The sequence below is a fragment of the Lygodium microphyllum genome, chromosome 21 (genome assembly GCF_053477565.2).
Source record: "Lygodium microphyllum isolate KBCC chromosome 21, Lygodium_microphyllum_v1.1.10, whole genome shotgun sequence".
Classification (NCBI taxonomy): Eukaryota; Viridiplantae; Streptophyta; class Polypodiopsida; order Schizaeales; family Lygodiaceae; genus Lygodium; species Lygodium microphyllum.
Genome location: NC_141155.1, coordinates 20,853,064 through 20,879,328, shown reverse-complemented (window position 1 = coordinate 20,879,328; position 26,265 = coordinate 20,853,064).

Genomic DNA, 26,265 nt, shown 5'->3' with positions numbered 1-26,265 from the left:
TTATTATCCTCAGTGCAACGGACTGGTGGAAGCATTTAATGGAACGTTACAGAAGATTCTCTTTAAGCTAGTAGAAGATCATCTTAAAGATTGGGACAATTATCTACATCAAGCTTCGTGGGCTTGTAGAACAATTCAGAAGACAAGTACAGGATTCCCCCCTTTTCAATATGGTTAAGATGCTTTATTACCTATGAATGTCATGTTCCCTACGATGGATTTTGTAAGAAAGCATCAGTTGGATCAAACAGAATTGGGAGTTGATAAAGGATTGAACTTGTATACCCTATAGTTGGATAGGCAGCAAGTAATGAATTGTTATGAAAAATAAATTGTGAAGAGAAAGGAATGGTTTAATACAGAGCTAAAGAAGAAGAATCTTGCAGAGGGAATGCTGGTGAGATGTGACAATAGCTTAGACTCCACTTTTCAAACCAAGTTTCGAGTTAGATGGGAAGGACCTTTCCTCATCAAGAAAAAGCTTGAAAATGGCACTTATTTGCTCCAAGATTTAGATGGGACTATTCACAATAGTTGAATCAATGGGTTCCATCTAAAGAAGTATATATGCAGAATCTTGTAAATAAAGAGGGTGTAGGTAATGTACATACAATGCATAAAGTAGGTTGCTTCCAATTTACTGTTTGGGGCAGATTAAATTTTCTAAAATCTGGTGTTGATCAGATGGTTGTAAATGATGGACAACATATTCAAAGTGTGCTTTGACACCTATAAAGGTCTTTGCCAAGTTTGGTGTTAATCCGAGCAAGAATGTGAAAGTTATGGTCTTTGGAAGGTCGAATGTCTGAAGTGGACTGCATGTAGGAATTTAGGACTCCAAACTCTGCAGAGCTGTTTCAGGGAATTTGACTCTAAGTTTTCTTTGAAGAGTTATAGATTGAAAAAATAGCTACAACTTTCCTTTCTGAATCTTGGCGATCCGAGATCTGGTTAGAAAGTTATGAGCTATTCTATGCAATGCTCTATGAAGCAGATTTTCAAAAAAAGGTGTTTGTCTTTGTCAGATATTTTTGAAGCTTTTAATAAAGGTTTGTTTACACATTATGTTCCAAACCAGGGGGTGGATAACCATGGTGAGTGAAAATGAGTGACCGGGGACATGATGCTTCATGAAGTCAAGTGGGGTAACACATGCAAATATAATTTTTTTGTCTTTCTAACACTTACTCATAGCCGAAGTCGAGTTGATAAATGGAAATCCCAAGTGGTACCATGCATGTTCAATAGGTGGTTGAGATATTTTAGTTTTGAGACATGCAATTTATGCAGGAAGAGAAGAAAATGTATTCTGACTTCTAATTTTGAGTTCCTTAGTGGAATTTTATGTTACAAAGGGCATGTTTGCCATCTAGCAATTAAGGGGAAGCAAGGGGCAACTTGAAAAATTAAGGGAAAAAGTAAAAACATGAGTAGTTTTTTTTGGAAAAGAAGAGAAGAGAAGTTTTTGGCACAACACAACAAGAGAGAGAGAGAGAGAGAGAGAGAGAGAGAGAGAGAGAGAGAGAGAGAGAGAGAGAGAGAGAGAGAGAGAGAGAGATGTTAGATACGCTCAATGCCCCACCCTCATAAGATGCCACCAATGATCCATGGTGCTCAAAGTTGTAAGGCCCCCATTATGAGGAGAAGCCAAAGGTGAGCCTAGATATTGGTTGAGTCCTGACTTGTATATCGGATGAGGTCTATGTGACTAGATGGCAAAAAGGTGACCATTATGGGTCTAATATTTGGGTTGGACTAAGTAGTTAAGCTGGTAGCAACTCGAGGCACATTGCATCGAGTTGCGGGGTAAGGGAGTTAAAAGGGTCCCCGTTAGCCCCCCTGGTAGGGGTCCGAGAGCAGCGCCCCCAGGCCGCCAACAGTAAAGGGAATATTCCCTGGCCAACTAGTGGAGGCTCATATGGTAGGTTGGTCAGGCTCACCTAACTGCCTTTGCGGGCTATAAAAGCTAAACCCCTTCATAGTCATTAGTCATCTATCTTTCACCTAGTCAGAGTTGTTTTAGCTAGCCTTAAGCTCTTCGCCTATCTTCTGTCTAGATTGCCATCTAAGCTTCACAATGGAAACACACGGGTGGACACAACCATCTATGTATTAGCTGTTTAGAGCTAAAGAAATTTTCTAATTCTCCTCTTATCTATAGTGTACTCCAAATCTCTATCTCTTTCTCAGATTCTATTCTTTGCATTGTGTAATTTTATGAGAGAGAGAGAGAGAGAGAGAGAGAGAGAGAGAGAGAGAGAGAGAGAGAGAGAGAGAAGAATCTTGCAGGCTAAAGAAGGGATAAATCCGAAGCTCAGAAGAAGAAGAGAAAATTGTCAGAAGAAAGAGACCATGAAGCTGAAGTTACTGAAGCTATGGAGCAAGATGGCAGGGTTGCTAAAGTGAATGGGTTGATGCAAGTTCTCAATTTTTAGATGATGGTAATAAGAGTCATCTTTTGTCTTATTTTCTTCTACTGCTTTGTGGGGCGATAAAGAGTTTGTAGATCAGTTTTGGTGTATGGATACGAGTGAAAGACAACAAAGGGCTATTCTTCATCATGTTTAGAATGATGTTTGTTAATTGTTGAATGAGGCTTCCCCTCAGCAGGAGAAGAATGGAAGTGGAGGGTCTCTACATCTGAAACTGGGTATGAGGCACGCAATATGTATTATGAGCAAGTGTTGAATGTACGGACTCAAGTTAATGGAAATCTAGAAGGATTTGTAGCCAAGAAAATGATGAATTAGAGTTTGTAAAGTTTGAAGCTCCCACAATTCTTCATCAATGCAAGATTGTGCTTTTGGAATAGAGAAGTTGTGTTTGCTATGTATAGGGCATGCAGAAATTTAGGACTGCAAACTATGCAGAGATGTTTCAAGGTAACAGATCAAGGAATCTGACTCTAAGTTATTTTGGAGAATTATAGATTGAAAAGAGAGCTACACCTTTCCTTTTTGAAGCTTGGTGATCTGATGTCTGATTAGAAAGTTATGAATTGTTCTATGTAATGCTTCATGAGGCAATTTCTGTGCTATATGAGGAAATAGGTGAATTCAGCAGCGTTTACGCCACCAACTCGGTTTCCGATGAAAGTCATCATGATTTTCCATTGCTATATCAGTGCAAACATTGTTTTGATGCACTAATGGAATGCTATAGCAGTGAAATGCTTGAAGCATTGAATGTGCATGAAAATTTACTATATAAAGCTTTGATTACCCGTGTATTTGGTTTGTATTTATATGTGCTCTGAGGAAAGAAGAATAGAGAGGGTCTGCAATTGATTTTTTGCTGCTTGAAGCAATCACGCTTTGTGGAGCAGTTTTCTATGTGGGGTTGTTGATGGGACCTAAAACGGGCCAACACTGGCTCATGCACTAGCCGGACCTCTATCATGCACTCAACAACCCCACGGCCTCGCGGCCAGGAGCGTTGATGACACATACATCATACATTGCCTTCGTAAACATCTTGCATTTGTATCACGTCTCCTAGTCCAACTCTAACCCAATTAACACTCCTCAGAGGGATTCCCAGCACATTGCCAAATAGCACGAAGTACAAACATAGGAGGTCCTCCCACGGCTAACTGCCGCTACCTCACTGCGACTCTCCTACATCTTGGGGATTGGCCCCTCGATGCGTCGCTAAACATATATAACACTTCGCACATAGTTCTCTCAAGGTACCAATTATTTCGTTCCAGGATGTACCATACCTCACTTTACTTTCCCCTTAGACCCAACGCCTAGCCTACAGCTCAGACAACCTTACTCACTCAACGTTGGTCACAATCTAGAGAATACAGGTGCTATGCATCTAGGAGGTATTGTCTGATACCTTTTATCATTTTATGCTTCATGCAAATTGTGAATGTCTATGTGCTCAAACAAAGAAAAATCAACATTGTGCTTAGTGCAAAAGCATTCTTTCAATGAATTTCTCTGACGCGTAATTGCTACATTGCACGAACCTAGCACCGAGGAGACCTCGTGCTAGTAGATCCTTATTTTAAATTAACAATCGATCTATATAATATGCATAGATGAAAAAAATCAGCCTTTTCTTTCTCTCAGCACTTAAACACCACTCTCATTCTTTCTACCCCCTCGCCATTTAGATTGTGCACGATACATAGGTTTAGGGTAATATTTTCCATGTTTTTTATTGTATAAAAAGCAATAAAAACTCACTAAAACATAAAGGTAGGGCTGAACTGAGGCTAAACCTCATACTTCAGACCCCCCATACATACACAAACATGAATCTTATTTTTTAGTATTTTTCACACACTCAAAACCTGTTTTTCCCTTATTTTTACCCATTTTCCCTATTTTTCTTGTATTTTTTGCAATCTTAAATAACTAAAAATGCAAAATGAGTTGTGGGCTGTGGCCCTTAGGTTCATTTGCAGCAAAAACACAAATTTAGTTGGTGTGTCTTATTACACTTTCCATTTATATATAAAAAATACCCAATTTTCCCCTATTTCACGTGTTTTATGGGTTTTACACCATTAATTTCAATCACAATACTTATGATTTTCTGATTTTCTAAGCATAAACTAGTCAAAATCATAGCAAACAACAACATAATGCATAATCATCCCATGGGAACAAATATTCATGAAGCAAATTGCATAAAACATCAATTTTCTTTGTAAAAATGAGATTACCGTTCTTTACGGGTTGTGAGTTTTTATTTACCATGTCTTGGGACTGATTTCTAGCAGCCATTAATGCTCATAACAGTCCACAATCAGCAATCTTCATTTCTCTTGAACCACGGAGCAATCCGGTCTTCATTAGACAAGCATTCGTCATCCATTCTTCTTCTTCTTCTTCACCGCATGAATCTGCCCTTAGAGGAGAGAGAGGGTGGAGAGAGAAAGACTAATTTTTGTCCTCTCTCTACAGCCTGCCATTGGACGCGCGAGAGATGACGATACGGAGTGGAGAAGGAGTAGATCAGCCTTGGCTTGTCATTACTATGGCTTGCTCTCAGCCCAAAATCTCATCCATGGGGGGGTGCGTTTTCTCTGCGTGCGCCTGATCTGCACGCCACCCTCCTCCTTTTCGTTGATTTTTGGGGTGGGGGGGTCCCAACAGGCAACCCTTTGGCCCCCTCCTTGGCCACCCTTTCATTTTTGGCCCTTTTTTGGACACCCTCTTAGGTTTTTCCATATCTCCCGTGTCCGGCATTCTAATTCAATTCTGAAAATTTCTATGAGCTCGTCTTGGCATCCTGGACTAGCCGCCAGCTTTCTTGACTTGCATAGGCACATGGAAAAATTACTAAAAATCTTCAAGTGTTGCACGGGCATCCTTAGAGCACTTTGATGCTTAAAATCGTCCTAGATCGAGCTGCCGCCTTCGACGTTGAATATTTTTTCCTTGATATTCGTAAATTTTAGCTATTTTTAAGCACTTCTCGGCATCAAAAATCCGCTCTCAATTGCCATCCCTAAAAAATAGGAGTTGTGTGAATCTGAAAGCTCCTGTTGTCAGAGTTTCTACCATAGTTGTTTCAGTTTTAGATTCTCTTTAAAAGTGGTAAAATCTGAGCTTGAAGGTTTGAACTATTTAAGTGTTGAGCTGAAGTCTCAGTGAGGAGTGAGTGATCAATAATTTTGGATTGTGTGTTGAGTGGTGTTGTTTTGTGGGTTTTGTTGAGGGAAGATCCTCAGTCTTTATCCTGTAGTGTTGTCTTGGGGTCGTTAGAGGCCAACTACCTAATTCATCTACCAACATGGCTCGCTAGGTATGAGAAAGCTAGGAAAGATTGGGAAGAAGCGCGATCTGAATTTCGACATAGTATGCACCATTAGCTGATTCGATATCCTGAGGGCATGGAGGAGATGATGTGGTTTATGTCAACATGATGGTTGCATGGAGCTATGACTGCAACATCTCACGAAGGGGTGGAGGTCACAACTGAGGAGTGGGAATTCTCGAGGGGATGTAGTCCAAAGGTGACGACGTGTTTAGGGTTTGTGGTATCTAGATTTTATATGCAACAACTAATTAACTGTTTCAATGTATAGTATTAAATATACAGTGTGGCGTGGACGTGCGGACAGCATTTTCACGAGGAGCCTATCGACAAAATGTGCTCCATAACAAATTGTGGTATCATGGCAAAGTTTGAGCAAGAGAGCCGACAACGAGCGACGGATCCAAACACCATTATAGATGAGGTGGAGTATTTTGGGAACTTGAAAAGTATTATTACGGTGGATTATCATAGCTTCTCCATGATCCTATTATTCGATGTGCAGTGGTTCAAAGTGGTACTTGAAGGATTTGGGACAAGAGTTCAACGAGGTTCATCTAGATTTCTTGAACTAGATTCTGAAAAAATATACAAAAATTTGCATGACATGTTTGTATTGCTAGCCCATTGTGAACACGTGCATAAACTCATTTTTTAAAAAAAATTATTATGATATGGTACATGTCACAAAAGTTAAATCTCTCTTGTACGTGATTTTGAACATGTAATTTTCTATCCAAACCCCCCACAACCTCAATGGTGGTATGTTGTACCTTCAGCTCCCCAAAGTGTGAGAGTATATGATGAAAGCAATATTCCAAGTGTAGATGAGGACAATATGCAAATGGAGGGGTCGATATTGCAAGGAATGGAGGCTGTCGAAAGCTTGGAGCATGTAGAGAAGCCAAAATCAGGTAACAATGATGGAAATACATGGGTCCAAGAATTCTTTGAGAATGAGGTGGACTCATTCTTTTGTGGTGACCTGTCTATCGACCTTCCAATGTATGCGGAGTTGTGTCAGGATATTGACATGGAACCATAAGGTACTTCATACTTGGAGCATCCACCTACTCAATTCGTTGATGAATCACTTATAAGAATATATAAGATATGCGTTTTAAGTAAGATCATTTTTTAAAGATTTATATTACCATGCTTTGCTTGATTTATATTGATTATGCTACCATAATTTTTGTCTGTGTAGGTGACCTTTGTGGATATCTGGATCTCCACGATGAGTCGAGGGATGAGCAATGAGGAGCTATAGGATATCTTCACATGTATGTTTCCAGATCAGATGGCTTGATTCAGAGATATGGTGAGTTGTCTCAAATACCATCAGGCTGTTCTGTTAGATCCACTTTGATGCGCTCTGATGCTTCGGTTTCCAGTAGATGAGGTCAACGCTTTAGAATTGGGCGGAAGGAGAGAGTGGTTCTGAGGGATGCTAGGAAGACGTGGATGCAGTGAGCTTGTGATCCGCTCGGGATACAGGTGCTACTTCTCGCTCTCATGTAGGTTTGAGAGACCGTGGCTCTGGTGATTCTTATGGAGGTACCGACCCAGTGTCTTTGTCTTGTCGTTTTGCTGGAGTTGCATCACCTATGGGATTTTTCACACCTGTGGGGATGTCTACTCTAGTCCTCTAGCTCAGCCGTCTTTAGCACCCCTATGGATGCTACTTCGAGAGATACTACCCCCATAGGTACGCTAGATGTACAGGGGTCTCTTGGATATGCCCAAGAGCGTGGTCGCAAGTGGGAGAAGACACAACTTAGGCATAACCCAGAGGGGTATGGATACCTTGTAGATGACAAGATATGAGCCATCATCATGAATGGGAGGAGGGTGATGGCTCGTATGAGTGAGTTGTGCCAACAAGTTTTTCGACACAACGTCTTGGATCATTGGAAGAATATACCAGAGGGGAGAAAGGACTACACAGTAGAATCCTTGCATGATGAGTTTCCGGTACCCACTACAGTAGATAGGTTTTCCATAGGCTGAATGATGGAGTGCATGCATGCGTACATGTTAGACAGACAATCAAATGCACTTTGTCATGCCACTATGCGCACACCATGTGAAAAACTCTAAAATGCAGCTTTCTTATTGATCTAGAGAGCCAATGCCATTTTAGACATTAGTGTTAGTGTCCATGGTTCAAACATATTAGTTTTTTGGACGTGTACCCAATTTATGATATTTTAGATATTATCTCTTGTAAAAATCCAAAAAGTGTAGACAACTTCTAGATTAGGATGACATGCAAAAGAAAGTATGTAGCTTTCGGCCATTTGTGAGGATTTTATATAAAAAGAGAGACGGACGAAATTGCGTGCATCGCGATTGCTGTTTTCACGAAGTGAACAGCACTGTAAAGTGGGAGATAAAGAAGGAGTGATCTGGCAAAATTTTGGTCAGGTGTGCTAGTATCTTATCCCCCTTTCGGACCCAATGGAGGCATCAGATTAGCAGTCTGAGCAGCATAGAGGAAGGTATTATTGTATGTACCTTTTTGTGTACATGAGATTTGTCTTCTCATAATGGAGAAATAAATTGACAAGCTTCAATTCTGTGAGTATTATTCTACATCTTCTATTTCTTTTTGCGAGTATTCTTTCATATCTTCTCTTTCTTTCAACCCCTTCTCTTATGTCTACTTGACTCCTTGAATCTCCCTTCATCCTGATGTCTCTTACCCTCGCAGTAGACTTTCGATTGCAAATGCTCCGACAGTGGTGAACCCGACATGAAAGTCGGCAACAAAGGTATGTAAAGATGGGAGATTCTTCAGCTTCAAGTGGTGGTGATACTTTACAACAAATGATTGCTTTGTTGCAACAACAACAACAGCAGCAGTTGTTGTTACAACAACAGATGCAAACTCGGTAGGAAGCAAAAAGAATTGATTCCTTAGCCATGAATGCATTGCAGGCAGTGGGACAAGAATTAAAGTAGTTTAAAGGTCAAAATGTTTCAACCTTCATCCGGCTGTATAAAGAAAATATGTTGTTTCATGGGGTACCACAGTATGCATGGAGTTGGTATTTCTCTCGTTTGGCCATGCATGCTTTGCATGATCGAATTGATGAGTTACGTAGAAGAGATGCTGATTGGGTAGCTTTTAAGAAAGCTTTGAGAGAAGAGTTTTTCTTGAAAGATGTAGGATTGGTAACTAAAAAGACATTTATAGATTGGATTGAAAATCCCAATAAAGGGTTGGCTGCTATAGTGTTGCTCCCTGAATTTGAAAGTCGGTATGCACAATTGGATGTCGATGAGTAGCAATCATTGGAGAGTTAGAAAATTGATTTATTTTTGAAGGCTATAGATCTTGTCTTGTAGGAGAAGTTGGCTGATCATTTAGAAGATGCCTCTTCTGAAACAAGGCTGAAATTAGATTGGGCTAATGTAACTAAAGCAATGCATATGTTGATAAAGAGAGAGCAGATGAAATTAAGATGGGGTACAAGCACCACAACTACCAATGCTTAGAAGGGGACTGAAATTACAGCCAAGGCGCCTGTAGCTATGGTGGAATAACCAGCTATACATGTTATTCTAGCTCTTAAAGGTGATGCTATGGATGAATTAATCAAAGGCATGCATGATTTGAGGTTGAATTTGACAAAGATCTATGCAAAGGTCAAAAAGTTGGATGTTAAGGTAGAAGAGAAGGCTCAAACAACAGCCCAAAGACCGTACAAAGAAGGATAAAAGAGGAGATGCATTTAGTGTAACAATTTACAACATGAAAAGCGAGATTGTATAGATTACTGTGAAGTGGAAGCAAAAAGGTTAATCTTTTGGAAAGATGGAAAAATACATGCAACAAAAATACATGGAAAGATGGAAAAAGGAGCCGAATTTTGGAAATGGTGGCATGTAGAAGAAGTTGGAAGATATGGCTGCAAGGACAGCATTTGCTGCCATAGATGCAGCCACATATGGGTTGAGAATTGAAAGGATTGATGAAGCTCATAAAGGAAGCATGGCTGAAGCAAAATCTTGTGTTTGGATGCAATCATTAGATTGCATGGAAAAGGGCAAAATAGCAAAGTCTGAATTGGCTAATGCAAGTCAGAGTATACGAGGGAGAACAGGATGGAGTGCACCACTGGACTCATTTTCAACCTATGCTTATTTGGCTGAGGTTCATAATCAAGAAGCTCTTGTGGAAGAAAAGAGAAGATGAGATGAGGACACTGGTAGTCCTTCCTCTTCAAGCCCATCTAAACACATAACACGAAGTAAAATGGAGCAACAAAAAGAGATTGAAAAAGCCATACCTGAGCATGTTATGGATGATGCATCTCAAGAGAAGAAACAAGAAGGGAAGAAAAGGGGCAAGCAACCCTATTACAGGTTACAATCAGATCTTGAGACTGCCACAAATCTTAAAAAAGTCTTGGAAGATCGTATAATTGGCAATAGAGTGGAATTCACACTTGGCAAAGTTCTTAGAATCGCAAAAGCGTGAATTTCATGATGCAATCATTGATATGTTGAAACAAAAAAGACAGTTTGATGGTGAAGTTTTGTAAGCATTGATGCAGGTTGACAAAGACATAGAGAAACATCTTTAGAGGAATATGATGATGTATGTAGTGCTCTTTTGGAATAGGCTGATGCTAAAAATGGGTTAGATGGAAGTATAGACAGCAAGCTTGTGGCCCAAAATGGTATTATGGATAGCACTAAGCATAGAGAAAAGGCTATGTATAATAGGGATGTCCATCAACAAGCACATGAAGAAGAAGATGTTCATTTTATTCCAAGCAGTCATTATTCATGAACGCATTGGGCTCGTGCTACAACAGAGATAATTGTTAAAGTGGGAGAAAGAGAGACACATTGCATAGCTCTCTTGGATCATGGTTCTGAAATCAATGTTATGGCACACAGTTTGTATGAGAATGGAGGTTGGCCAATTGATGTAGATCCAGGATGGCGCATGCAGGTGGCAAACAATTCATCAGGGGATCTTTATGCAGCTTGTCCAAATGTACCCGTGACTATTGGAGATGTTAGGGATGAATATCATTTTTTTGTGCAAGATTCATGTAGTTATCCAGTGATTTTGGGGCATCCCTATATTTCAGAATCAAGACTGGAAAAAAAAGCCTTGAATGATGGTTCTTCATATGCTTGAGTTTGGAGTAAAGATAATATAAAGGCAGTATAGTTTCTCACTGTTTGTGTGAATCATCCCCGCAATCGGGATAAGCTGCGGGATAATCCCATGCCACCTAATGCACGAGAGTTTAAGGGTTTTTAGATAGCACTGTTGTAAGGGGAGGCTATGATAGTGCCTCTAAGAAGATAATTATGCCTCCAAGAAAGGGAGAAACTGTGTTTGTGTCTGGATTGCAGGAATGGATAGCATGTAGTCTTTGTAGTTTTAAGAATGTTTCAGCCATGTGCAGGGCTGAAAAGAAATATGTAGGATGGGCTGAAAAAGAGTTGAAGACATATGGTTTGATGGCTGCAAATGAAGGTATTTAGGGTTATTTTCAAGGCTAATTGATGTTGATACAGTGGCTGAAATTTCTCCAGCAATTAATGATGAAAGAATGGTAAAAAAAGAGGTTATTTATGTTGACAATTTAGAAATGTATGAAGTCATTCAAGAGTTTGCTAAGCATGAATGTTAAGGGCTGCAATATGGGCTGCAAAACAGGGCTGAAGCAAGGGTGGATACAAAGTACAAAACAGTTGCAAAGAAGGTTAAGCTTGTGGCTTTGCCTTTACCACCTGAAAGTGATGGGTTGGCTGAAAAAGTGACTCAACAGCCTAGTTTATGGGATCCACATGGAGTGGGACATAAATTTATAGCAGAAACTTTACAAAAGCTGAAAATTGGTGATACAAGCTTTCTTTTATTTGCAAAAAATGCTTGTTTCTTGCATATGTTGGCAAGGCATGGGAAAGCCTTTGCATTTCAACCAGATGAAATTGGATGTGTTGATCCGACCATAGTTGCACCTATGGTGATCTTTACACTACCTCATGTGCCATGGAATTTAAAGCCTATTCCAATACCTCGGGCATATTTGCCTAAGTTTCTAAAGCTTTTGAATGAGAAGATCAGGATGTGGATTTTGGATCCCTCTTCAACTCCATATTCAAATAGTGGTTTACTATTCCAAAGAAGAATGGTTCTTTGAGATTTATACAGGATTTGCAACCAGTTAATAAAGTCACCATAAGAAATGTCGGATCAGGCCCAATAGTGGATGAATTTGTAGAAGCATTTTGTAGGCAAGGCAATTTACTCTTTGGAAGATTTATATTCAGGATATGATTAGTTTCAGCTTGCATTAGAAAGCTGAGATATCACTACCATGAAGACACCACTTGGATTGGTTAGGATGTGTACGCTTCCACAAGGGGCAATCAATTTAGTGGCGCATATGGTGAATGCTATGCATAAATTTTTGAGTATATTCCTCAGTTGACATTACCCTTTCTTGATGATGTGCCGATAAAAGGGTATCCATGAGAAGAATGAAGAGCTGAATGATTAGGGATGTAGAGGATTTGTGGCCAATCATATTGCTGATTGTGATAGGATTTTGAGCCATCTTGAAGAAGTGCATTTGACTCTGTCAGGAGAAAAATCAGTTTTTGGAGTAGAGGAAGTATTGGTTGTTGGGCACATGTGTGGACCATATGGAAGAAATCCCTCACCAGTAAAGATTGATGCCATAAGCAGGATGCAGGAGACATGCTTGAATGTATTCGAGGTAAGAAGATTTTTGGGTGCATGTGTCTTTTATTGATATGGATTCTGCATTTTGCTCGTGTGGCTAAAAGTCTATATCAGCTCTTGAGAAAAGGGCAAAAGTTTTGGTGGGGAATACAACATACGAAGGCAGTTCAAAAGTTAAAAAGCTTATTGATTTCAGCCCCAGCACTAAAGAGAGAAAATTATGAGAATGGGTGACCTATTATTCTCACTGTGGGTACAAGCCCAATTGGCATTGGTTGGGCAGTGGGTCAGGATGATGCTAATGGGAATAGATATGCCATTTGGTTTGGAGAAAAGGTCCTCAATGAACGCCAACCACGGTATTCTCAAGTCAAAAGAGAGCTTTGGGATGTAGTGACAACCCTTAAGTGTGATAGGGAGAATTTTATGGGAGCTCATGTAGTGGTAGAGATTGATTGCCTACTTCTATTGGGCATGATAGCAAATTGCTCAACTCCTGATATTTCCATGTTATGATGGATTTCATATATAAAGTCACTTAACCTTGATTTTCAACCTATTGCAGGTAGACGAAACCCCGTGGTTGACATGCTTTCACGAGTGAGGTTTGCAAATGAAGAGGAGTTGATGGAAGATGAAGAGAATGATGAGATAGGTGCTGAAAATGACTTTATGACAATAGGGATTGAGTATGCAGTTGTTGTTACTACAAGTACAACTATTGTAATAGGGATTTCAATAGTAAGAAAAGAGCTTACAGCCATGGAGAAGAAATGGGAAGTAGTAGAGAGAAAGCATCATCAGTGTTATGCTTCAATGAGAACACAATTTTTGGAAGAGTTGTATGAGGATGATTGGATGAAAATAGGTCAATATCTCAGCCTCATGACAAAGAAGGCTGAATGGTCTAAAGTTGAATTCAAAAGAATTAAAAGAAAAGCTTATGGGTTTTTCTTAAAAGATGGATGTTTATGGAAGCATGCAAAGAAAAAGAGAGGAGCTCCAATACATATTTTGGGAGATAGGGCTTCTCAACAACACGTGATGCAGGAGTTTCATGAAAGCTTATGGGCTGGACATAGAGGATTTTGGGACACATTTGCCAAGATCAAAGAGAATTATTGGTGGAAAAACATGTATAAAGATGTGGAACATTTTGTGGTATCATGCAGTGTCTGCCAGATGTATTCCATGATAAAGCATAGAGATGGGTTGCAATTGACCTATCCATTGTCTATGCATTACAAATAGGTAGCTGATTTGGTTACCATGCCTACAGGTTTATGGAATATGAGATATTTTGTGCTTGCACGAGAAGACTTAACAAATCAAGTGGAAGGTCGAGCTCTTAGTACAAATACTACTCATTCTTCATTGTGTACTATTTCACATGATGCATGGACCAAATGCAAAGGAAAAAGTATGATGAGACTCAAAAGTACCATTAATGGCAAGGATGCATATATTTTAGTAGATACGGGTAGCACACATAGCTTCATCAACACTTAACCTTTGAACAGGGGTGAAGTTGCTACCCATTAACATGGAATCATCCTTGTGGATACAACTTGAAAATGCTGCATATGATTCTAGTAAAGAAGTGTATTCATGTACTTCAATTGAACTATCATCCCTAATGCACAATACATGTGGATATAATCACTTTGGATATGGAGCCTATTGACATTGTCATTGGATGCAATTGGTTGAAAACCCTTGGCAAATTTACTCTAGATTTGGATAAAATACAAGTGAAATTTAACTATCAAGGATAGCACATAGTTTGAAAGGCATAGACTACAAACATATAGATTTCATTTCCATGAAGAAATTGGGAAAAGAAATCAATGCCAAGTCACGTATCTTTACTCTTTTGCTTACGAAAGTAGAGGAAGAGCAATCATCAAATTAGTCATCTTGTTTTACAAAAAAAAGGGATCCAAGATTGGAAGAGCAATTGGAGAAATACAAGGATTTATTTTAGCCACCATCATCTTTCCAAAGTGAGATGTTGACCATCCTATTGATTTGTTGCCTAACACAAAGCCCATCAACAAACCTCCCTATTGCTTGTCCAAGTTTGAGAGGGAGGAAGTGGAGAAATAAATCAAAGAATTGCTACAAATGGGTTTAATTCAGCAAACTTAATTACCATTTGCCTCTCTCATGCTCTTAGTCAAGAAGAAAGATGAATCATTTCATATGTGTATTGATTATCAAGATTTGAACAAGTCAACGGTCAAGAATAGATATCATATTCTCCGAATTGATGATCTTTTGCATGAACTTAAAGATGCAAAATTCTTCACCAAAATAAATATTCAATCAAGTTATCATCAAATTTGAATGAAGGAAGGAGATGAGTTCAAATAAGCTTTTAGAACTAAAAGAAGGTTATACTACTTCTTGGTTATGCCATTTGGACTTTCCAATGTGCCCGCTACTTTTCAAGCCCTCATGAATAAAATATTGCAACCCTTCTTGTTCAAAAGAGTCCTTGTTTTCTTCGATGATATCATAATCTATAGCAAATCCAAGGATGAGTATTTGAAGCATTTATGAGAGGTATTTGACACATTATGATGACACACAATCTTTGCTAAGATGACAAAGTGTTCTTTCATGGAAGATGAAGTGGAATACTTAGGTCATGTTGTGGGAGAGCAAGCCATCAGAGTGGATCCCAACAATGTGAAATGTCTAAAAGAATGGCCTACTCCTATGAATGCAACCTCTTTGAGAGGATTCATTAGGTTATCATCCTTCTATAGGAGGTTTATCAAGAATTATGCTCATGTGGTGGCTCCATTGATTGGACAGACTTATAACGAAGGCTTTCTTTTGGGATTCCCATCATCGATCAAAGTTTCAATGAGCTAAAATCTCTTTTAATTTTAGCACTTATCCTTGAATGCCTGGATTTCTCTAAGGAGTTTATTATATGTGTGCATACTAGTGGAAGAGGAATTGGGAAGACCATGGAGTCATAGCTTATGAAAGTCAAAATCTTGATGATAAGGAGCATCAACTACATGTTTATGAGCAAGAGATGTTGGAAATATTTTATGCTATTAAAAAGTGGCATCATTACATCTATGGCAGCCATTTCAAGGTCAAAAGTGATCATCATGTGCTGAAATACTTCCTTTCACAAACAATTTTTTCTCCCAAGCAATGAAGATGGTTCGCTACTCTTCAAGGACATTACTTTGAGATATCTTATATGGCTAGAAAAGACAATGTGGTGGTAGATGTCTTACCAAGAATGTGGGTATGTTTTATCTCTACTATTTCTACTATGCATAAGGATTGGATCCATGATATTTAAGAAGATATTTGCTTGTTGATGATCAAGTATCCAAAATGATGAAGGAATTTCAGTAAGGTGAAGGAGAAGAGCATCCAAATTATAAATGTCATAATGGTTTTTTATTGTATCAAGGATGAGTTTTCTTGACTCCTCAATCATCTTTCAAAGATTGAATTTTGCGAGAGATTATGTACTCTTCCCCTTTAGTGGAATATCATGGTTTGTTCAAAACATTTGATATTATTCATAAGAGCTTTTATTGGAAAGGGATTTGGAGAGATTAAAGATTATGTCATGAGTTGTCTTCCATGTCAAAAAAATAAGGATTTCAAACTTCTATATGGTGGTTTGCTTTAGCCACTACCTATTCCTCATGGAAAGTTGTAACGTGTCCACTCATCCGCTTGTGGGACACGTCTTAGCAGCCCATCGGGAAGAGGATCTAGAAAGCTCCAGCTAGCACTCGCAAGGAATGTCACAGGGTTTGCGATCTAGGACTTCCCGAGTTTGCTCTGACCGAAAGTGTCCGACCGTTCCACTTTTAGGATCAACCTGAAGTGGGGGTTCCTTTCCTATCAGCAAGGTCTCTAGGAAGTAGCTAGCGTCGAGCTCTAGATGAACCACTTTGCGTAGGAACAACAGAGTCGAAGCAGATTCATGCTGCACTTGGTTCATGAAGAATGGGAAACGAGAGGGATGTGAATCTCAACCTCTCTACCATAAGGCATAGGTCCATTCCTTTCCCCTAGAACATCATAAATTGGGATTCTAACTCTACTGATGCTAGGTCTTCATAATCTCGTTATCTTGTCTTTTGAGAAAAGTTTCTAGCTAACTGGGACCATCCTTCCGTAGGACGGACCCCAGTCACGTCCACCGCACTTTCCTCAGTTTGCTTAGTTATCTAATTACCTACCACATAAAGTTTGACATGCCAAAGCAGCCTCCTTAATTAATCAATTTAATCATTGGTTCCTTCACGTAACTTAGGCACAGACACAAAAACAATATCAAGCAAGTTCCTTTTCTCAAATATCTATTCTTTATTTATCATAATCCCAGAGTACATCAAGTATCCTCTGCCCGAAGGCTATCCCAGCAATCTACAAGATTGCTGCTCTAAGTTCTGCCCGTAGACTAGTACACGGGCCTCGAGATCCCATCTCGAGTCACGTCAGCCTCTTGTGCGGGATCCGAAGGCAAGAAATTTACAGCCAGAGCCTCCCCTGGCACCCAAGCATCCTCCCGCTTCAAGCAGCACCCACAGAGAGACCTCTCACAGTGGGTTAGGTCCATATACCTGGCGTGGCTAACAACCCCCTTGGATAGGGCCAGGCAGACAGTCGGAGGTAACTGTTCTTGCCTCTCCCTCCAGGCTTTTAATCTGAAGCATTAAGTGTTTTTCCTTGAATTAGTTCCTTGAGCAAAGGAAATCAAATAATGTACCTAAGTGTATAATCACGAACATTTCGGAGGCCATTTGTACGACCAACTGCTAAGGTGTGACTCCTTTTTCGCGTATGCTCCCAGCATCCGATCCTGGATCATTCGCGACTTGGCGAGATACCAATAAACTCAAAAAAAATCATGCAAGCAAATGTTCTTAGTAAGTTAACTTATTTTGACTTGCTCTTCCCCTTGGGTTTTACCTTATGGTATCTTAACCCTAACTCAAAGCATTAACTAGTCAACCAAGGTGACGGACATGCCTTATTCGCAACCCAACCAAGGGTCTTTTATTCTTCCAATTCTTTACTCATCTCCCTCTAACCGAGTTTAGTTAACACACTTGGCAACGCAAGATTCTTCATCTAGGCCTTCAAGATATAGTCTAGATGCATGCGTCCCTTCCATCCCTCTTAGTGCAGTACTATGCAGAATTTTCCAATCAAACTTACCCATCATGCACATGGTGCGTTTAATATATTAGTACATCCTAAGCAACCTTTAACTCTCTTCATACCTGGCAACAAATACTTAATCCTAATGCACCGGATCTCATGTGACTTGTGTATATGAAAGTCTAGGTTTCTATCCATCGGTAAAATTTGCATCCTGTGAATGGAAACTAACATTTCATGTGTTTATTTTAATCATGATTGCAAAGCATGAATTCTAGATGAGTATTCATGCACTGAACTGGATTAAAAACTATTATTTTATGTGAAATAATGTGAAAACCTTATCATTCTATGTGTGTAAAAGCTATCATTCTATGCGTATAAACTTATGCGAACTCCATGCTCTACCATTTCATGCATGCAACCTATCACTTGGAGTAATAAAAATCCTAAGGGTCGTTCTTGTTCCATGCATGTACCTACCCCTTTATTTCTTCTTCTTGAAATAAAACAGAATATGCTTAACCAAAATTAATCATAAATCCTAGGATATCAAAAGGACCTGGGTTTGATTCGTGATCGTAGGGGCATTTGTTGCATTGGTCGCTCCACTCGCCTCTCCCGCATTACCGATACCATTGGTAGCTCTGGCACTTACACTTCCCGCAACTCTCTTTTTGGGAGCCATTTACCACGTGGATTTTGGATAGTTCGGACCTCAACGGGCGTTCAAGATGACAGGCTTGGGAAAGAAAAGATTGTGAGTAAGGTGACCTTTGCCAATGAGGGGGGCTTGAAAAGTGGCTTCTCGAACAAGGCTCCTCAAACACGGCCCTCAACACCTTCTCTACTCACTAACTCTCTCTCTCTCTCTCCCTCCCCTTCTCCTTTTCTCCTTCTCTCTCTCTCCCTCTTCTTCTTCTTTTCTTCTCTCCTTCTCCTACTCTCTCTCCCTCTTCTTCTTCTTCTTCTCCTTCTCTCTCTCCCTCTCCTTCTCTTCTTCTCCCCCTCTCTTCTTCCTCTTCTTCTTCTTTTTCTCTTCTTCTTTTTCTCTTCTTCTCCTTCCCTCTCTCCCTCTCCTTCTCTACTTCTCTCTCTCTTCTTCCCCTTCTTCTTCTTTTCCTCTTCTTCTTCTTCCCTCTCTCCCTCTCATTCTCTTCTTCTCTCCCTCTCTTCTTCCTCTTCTTCTTCTTTTTCTCTTCTTCTTCTTCTTCTCCTTTCCTCTCTCCCTCTCCTTCTCTTCTTCTTTCTCTCTCTTCTTCCTCTTCTTCTTCTTTTCCTCTTCTTCTCCTTCCCTCTCTCCCTCCTTCTTCCTCTTCTTCTTCTTCTTGTCTTCTTCTCCTTCCCTCTCTCCCTCCTTCTTCCTCTTCTTCTTCTTCTTCTTCTCTTCTCTCACGGCTAGGGGCGCTATTCACGGGGCAGGGGAGGGTGCCACTACCTGCTGAAAGTTGGAGGGGGGGTTTCCACCTAACGAGCTGGAGGGGGGTGGAGGTTTTTGACGGAAGGCCCAGGGGGACGCTACTGCTGCTGCAACGGAGGGGGGGGAGGTGACGAAGCACGAGGGGGGGGAAAGACCTTCCATTCAACGCCAGGGAGGAGGGGGGAGTCTCCCTTATATGGTGGAAGGGGGGGGGGACAGCCGCCACCCCTACCACCTGGGGGGTTGCATGCCCCCTAACACTAGTTCACTCCCTCTCTCTCTCTCCCCAACGTGCTGTCGGTAGGCAAAGAGAGAGGGATAAAAAAACATTCATTAAAATCTTTAAAAAATTAAGGGGGGGTATATTACAGAAGTGAACTAATATTACCATGGATTTCATAATGGGATTGTCTACAACAAAACATGGGTGGAATATTATTTATGTGGTGGTATCAGTTGACTAAATCAACCCTTTTTATTCCAACAAAGGCTCAAATTAAAATAAATCAAGTGGCGGATTAGTTTATGGAATGTGTCTTTAAGTTTCATGGAATGCCAATGAAGATTGTGTATGATTATGACACCAAGTTTATGTGGGCAGCTTTTGAGGAGTTTGTCATCCACAAACAGATGGGCAAACTGAAAGGGTCAACAAATGGTTAGAAGTTTATTTGTGTCATTTTTGCCATGACACACAAAACTCATGAGACCATTCATCTTGTAGAATTTTTTTATAATAATACTCATCACATGAGTATTTAAATGTCTCATTTTGAAGCATTATATGGCTACAAGGTTCAAGTGCCTTCCACGTTGTTTCATGATTATGTGAATTCTAATGCTCGTGAAGAGTTAGAGAAGATGGAGGCTCTTATGAAGCAATGCAAGGATAACATTGGAAAATCTCAAGAGACAATGAAGGCCTATGCAGATGAGAAAAGTAGACATGTGGAGTTTGATAAAGGTGAATGGGTTTTCTTGAAGGTTTCGAAATCCCATTATGCTTCTCTTAAGGGAGAACATAATAAACTTGCTCATAGGTATTATGGTGAATACCAAATAATTAAGAGATTTTTGGATCCTACCTATCGACTTGATTTACCTTCAACTACATGCATCCACAATGTCTTTCATGTATCTCAACTCAAGAGGTATGTTGGCCTTGAAATCCAAGTTCTTGAAGAACTACCTCCCCTTGATGAAGATAGTTTGATCATTTATGAACTTAAAAACATTATTGGTAAGTGGGAGAAATTTCTAAGGAACTGAGTTCTTGTAGAGTATCTTATAAAATGAAAGGGTTTACCTATGGAAGAATCTTCTTGGCAGCATGCTTTCTATTTGGAACAATTTCCATGGATTCTTCAAGAGGATAATTTATTCACTGGACAGTAATCAACTTGTTGTAATAAATTTTTGTTCTAAATTTAAATGCTTTATCTTTATCAAAATTTTATTTTGATGGCATGGATAGATACTACATATTGTCCTCCACATTTTTGTTGCTCAGACATGGAAATTGGACACTCATACTTCAAGATATTACCAGATTTGTACTGTAGCCTATCTTGGACAGCCTGCAGTAGTTTGTTCCACTTACATGGTCTCTCTTCATCGACTTATTTGGTCTTCTTTAGCATGGACTCCTATTTCAGCATGACTTCACCTATTTCAAGTTATTCTTGTACTCATCATTGTATCTTGTCCCAAATTTAGCTTTGAGGACAATATTTAGTTTATTAGGGTTTAGTATAAAAGGCTAAGTTGTAACTAGCCAAGTACCTTTTTACCATTTTACAACATTACATATTTGAGGTCTCTACCTCCCACCATCTAAGAGAGTGCATACTCTTAGCCACCACCATAGCTTGGGGTGCATACCATGTTATAACTTCTCATCATTTGATTCTCAGTTATTTATCAATGGTAATATCATTTTAGCCTAGCCACCTTGACTATGGTTTTCTTGGTAAATAGTCTATTTCTTTGTATTTTCAGTTTTATGGTTTCCTATGGGAATTAACTTCTTTACCTAGGTAGTGCAAAATGTCAAAATATCTAGCTATAGCCATCACCCCATAGGCATGGGTTGCAAGAAAATATACATCTTTAAAAACTTTGATAAGAAAGTCTTTGAAAATTTCATAAAGTGTGAAAATTGCATATAAGATGCATCAGATGTTTATGGCCTAGTGATCACAAATTTCCTTGACCAATCTCTAAAAGGGTAAGCATTTCATTACATGCTACATTTGAGCCTTTATCCTATATAGCTTGCTAATAATTGTGCGGTGAGGATGATATCATCTATGCCTTCCATGGGAGGGAACCCTTCTGATGAACCTTGAGACGTATATCATAAAGAGTCACCATAAAGCCATAGAGGCTGCTCTGTTACATTCATGAAATATTTGGTGGTGACCCTCGAAGACATGAATATTGAACAAGGTTCACAACTAAGTGATAGAGGCTTCCCTCTAGCAAAGGGTTGCCACAAACTACTTGGTGGGGATAGTGATGAGGGTCATCAAAGCAATAGAGACTGCCCCTCAGCAACAGCAAAAGGTTGCCACAAACCACTTGGTGGTGATCTTCCAATACAATAATACAAGAGGGTCACTACCAAATAGTTCATGGCAACCCTTTGCCCAAGGGCAACCTCTATTGATTCGTGGTGAATCCCTAAAGACAAGAATACTAGATGAGGGTCACCCAAATGATAGAGGCTTCCCCTAGACAAAGGGTTGCTAGGAACCACTTGGTGGTGACCCTCAAGGATAAGAACACTCAATGAGGGTCACCACCGAGTGATAGAGGTTGCCCCTAGGTAATGGGTTGCCATGAATCTCTTGATGGTGACCCTCAAAGACTAGAACACTAAAGAGGGTCACCATTAAGTGATCACGGCTACCTTGTGGCAAAGAGTTGCCATGAATTACTTGGTGGTGGTCCTCAAAGACAAGAACAATGGATGAGGTTCACCACTAAGATTTTTGTGGGGGTTGAACTCATTGTGTCAATAGTGTTGATGGACCCAATGGAAAGCATGATTGCTCAAAAGATGGCTTGTTAGGTGAGAGTTAGAATACAAGACTAGGCAAATTTGAGAGTAAGAAAATGGCCAAATGTGTGCAAGTCTAGTTTAATTGAAGAGTCTATGCATTAACCAATTTAGGGTGTGGGGATCGAGTACTGAGTGCTTTTTCATTAATATGTTCATTGTGTAGGGATTGAGTATCGAATGTGTTTGCATTAATAGGTGATATTTTCAAGCAATAAAAGTATTTCTTTAAATGGCCAAGAGTTTTAGGATACAACTGAGAGTGGTAGCAGCTATTGCTAATATGGTGGTGTGATGGAAGCAAAAGAGTATTTCTTTAAAAGTATTTCTTTAAATGGCTAAGAGTTTTAGGATACAATTGAGAGTAGTGGCTATCGCAAATATGGTGATGTGATGAGAGCGTCGGCTAATGCTAATATGGTGATATGATGGGAGTAGAAGAGTATGTGGATCGACCACATGATGGGGATCAAAATATTATAAAAAGTATTATAGGATGATAATCCCAAGTCTCCCCACCCCCAAAACACACACACACAAATAAAAAAGAGAGAGAATCCTAGAAAAGTGTTGCTTTCATTAATTCCAAATTCCAAATAGTGCAAAATGGAACTTTGAGACTAGTAATGTAACTAAAAGGGATAATCACATCAACTCCATGGAGGGACCAGTGATGACTGTACATGTGTATCTTGTACTACCAAGGATTTTGCAAAAATATTTTAGGATCTAGAAATTTGGTAGGACTCCCTCTCCTAAAACACTCGTGTTATCTCAATCTTCTTTGATCATGCTAGCTCTCTTTCTTTCTCTTACATCTACTCATGTTTGGCTCTTGCTTCACCCCTCCACTCTCATCGTTGTGATCAAGGCATAATAAGATCAAAGATATCGAATCTAGTGATGGACACTAGCTCTTTACATGAGGTGCCATTCGACAACATAGCAGACATGGCTATTTCTAACTTTTATTGTTTCTAACCAAATTGAATAGCAACTTCATAACATATAGATTCTCATTAAAGGGATGTGTGATTTCCTAAAGGGGATGCCCTCAACAGTAGTTTTGAGTGGGTTTCTTTGTGATCCTAGTGTTGTGTAAATCCACAATGGGCCACCACCAAGTGAGAGGCAACTATACTAAGCAGAGAGTCATCATATCACTCTTTCATGACCCTAGTGTGGGTAGCCATTATGAAGCCAATAAAGCCACTCCCAATTGTGGAGGAACTAGAGAAGTAGCTCTTCAAATTGTAGGGTATTATGGATTCCAATTCTCCATGGATCATAGATTATGGGCACAAGAAGAATAGATGGTTTAGGCTAGTCTCAATAGAATATTTGTTTATTTAGATTTCATAACTTTAACCTAAAGCATTGCACTCTTAGATTCTTAGCATGCATAGTATTATGTAGGGTGTGGACAACTTTTGAATAAATGTCAATTGAATAATGAACAACCTCATGAATGGCCACTAGGCTCAACATTTCCTTCATTGAGCTTATAAATTCTAGTATTCCTAGTAGCTTTTTAGTTTTGTTTGTCAAATTTCTTTGAAACTTTAAAGAAAGTGTTAGAGATAAATACATTTCCATGGCAAACAGTGAGTGATAGTCTATTAATAAATATGTTTCCATGATAAGCCATGAGTAATAATCTATTAACGAATACATTTCTATAACAAACCATGAGTAATAGTATATTAATACAAAGCCAATTTTTCTACTAGAAGTCATAGTGACAAGCTTACTTTGTCATTTAGGTTCTTATATATTTCTATGGTGACAAGGTGGTCTATTATGGAAGGATATTCATACTCTTTATTTCCTTTCAAATGCCTAGAAATTTTCTTTATAGTTTGGAAAATAGTAATTGAACATTTCGTAAACCTCTTAATGATATGGTTGAAAGTACTATTTTACATGCTTATAAACTTCTAGTAGGTTGGTTAGATTATTGGTGTTTTTTAGAATGGGTGTGTCCTCATTCTTAGTAAACCCTTGTTTTTTCACATTTTGAATAGCCATCTCTATATAGTATACTTGAAATTATGTGACATTTTAGATATGGATAGTCAAATATGTGCTACTTGTCCAGTTAAACATGCTATCCATAACAAATTTTTAATAAATTCCTTACTAAGCACTCTATAAGATGCCTTTCACTAAAAATTGAGTTTGTTAGAGATTGTTCTGTATTTATCTCCAAATTAGTTTTGATTATGTGATGTTTTGTATTTCACATAACAAAATTGACTTAAGTCCTCAGCGTTTAATTTTTGCCTCCGATGTTTCATATTATATTTGTGCACAATAGTGTAATGATTAAATTTGCAAGGTCGATTGAAAACTTAATGATTAAGTAGAATGAGTAATCAATTATTGAGCCAATGGTCTAGTTAATCTTTTTGCTCCAAATAACAAGTTAGCATGCTGTTGAGATATCAAGCTCCACTCGTGATATGCCAGGGTGACCGTTGTGCATTTATGTCATCGACTTGTCAGTTGCAGATGCGGTTGGTACACCGCCATGAATAATAGCTAGATGACAGCTATCCTTATCTACTCTAGTTCGTGGCTCAGTTAGTATGCCACCTTAGTTAGTTGAGTTTGGTTTGAGACTCATATATAGGGTTCTTCTATTTCTATGTACTAGAGTTCTTTTTGGCTTACACAACTAAGAAGAGGAAAATTGTTTTCAGCCTCCACCTCTTTGTGTATTCCCCCATTGTGCAAGCAAGAAAGCTACAAGTGAGACTCCTTCCTTCTCTCCCACAATCTTGACATGGTATCAGAGCCTTGTTTGTGGTAAGGAGCTCAAGAAAGCAAGCCAAGTTCGTGGTATTCTGGTAAGAGGACCAGTATTGCTTTCATTCTTCTGTTTTGGGAGCAAGTCTCTGCAGGTAGCACAGCCGAAAAGTGCAAGAGTGCATTGTCTCAGGTTGAGATGCCCTTCGCAGTGAAGCAAGAGGGCAGTATATGCTGCGGGCAAGGGCTTTAGCCCTTGGTGACCCTGTTTTTTTTATTTGAGGCCATTTCGGGGCTTGTTTTGGAGGCGAAAGTTTTCTTCACGCACTCAGGAAAAGGCCCAGTTTTATGCTGTGCGACCACTATTCTACAGGTCGGTGAGAAGTTACTGTAGAAATTGCATCGTTTGCCTGTGCTCAAAGACATTAGGAGTTTTAGAATCATCCTTGTTGCCTGTTGATGCAAAATCGTCACTAGGAAGTGACTGTGTGGTCAAATACCACTTTTGTCAGTTTTACAGATTTGCCCTTGTGAGGGTGAAGCTGTGTTCTTTGCAGTGACAGAATTTTTTGCAATGTTCTGTAATGGCGTCTGATTCTCTTTCACAGATTGTCACTGAAAAGCTTGACAAGAACAACTTCCAAGTATGGAAGTTTAGAATGACGAATTTCCTTATGGGATAAGGATATTGGGAATTTGTTGCAGGAAATGAAGAAGAACTAGTTCTTCCTGATGTTCCCAATCAACAGCAAATGCAGGCATTTAAAGCATGGCATGAGAGAGCCAGGAAAGTTATGTACTGGCTGTCTATCAACATTTCAGACTCTATGATTGTGCATATTCAAGATGCAAGTACGCCAAAGGAGGCATGGGATACTTTGTCAAAAATGTATAGCACAAATACGCAAGCCAGGAAAATGCAGCTCAAGCAAGAGTTGCATAATGTGCAAAGAGAAAATATGAGCATCAATGACTACCACATGAAGGTGAAGAAGATTGCAGATGCACTTGCTTCCATTGGGTCACCAATGGAAGATGATGATTTAGTTTCTGTGACCTTGAATGGTCTAGGAAAGGATTATGCACAGTTCCGAACATCTATTTCCGTCCGTGAAAGATTTCCTGATTTTGAGGAGTTGATTGCTCTTCTAATTTCTGAGGAGCAGAGAAATGGTGGTGCATCTTCTTCAGGAGGAACTTCAAAAGAAGTTGTCTTCTACTCAAATGCTAGAAGAGGTAGAGGTAGAGGTAGAGGAGGCTGATCGAGAGGCCGTGGTAGAAATCAGAATATGCAGCAAACTCAAGAAAACCAGTCCTATGGAGGAGGACGTGGTAACTCTAGAGGCAGGGGGAGCCAAAGAGGTCGTGGTGGATGGCAAAGAGGCCAAAATG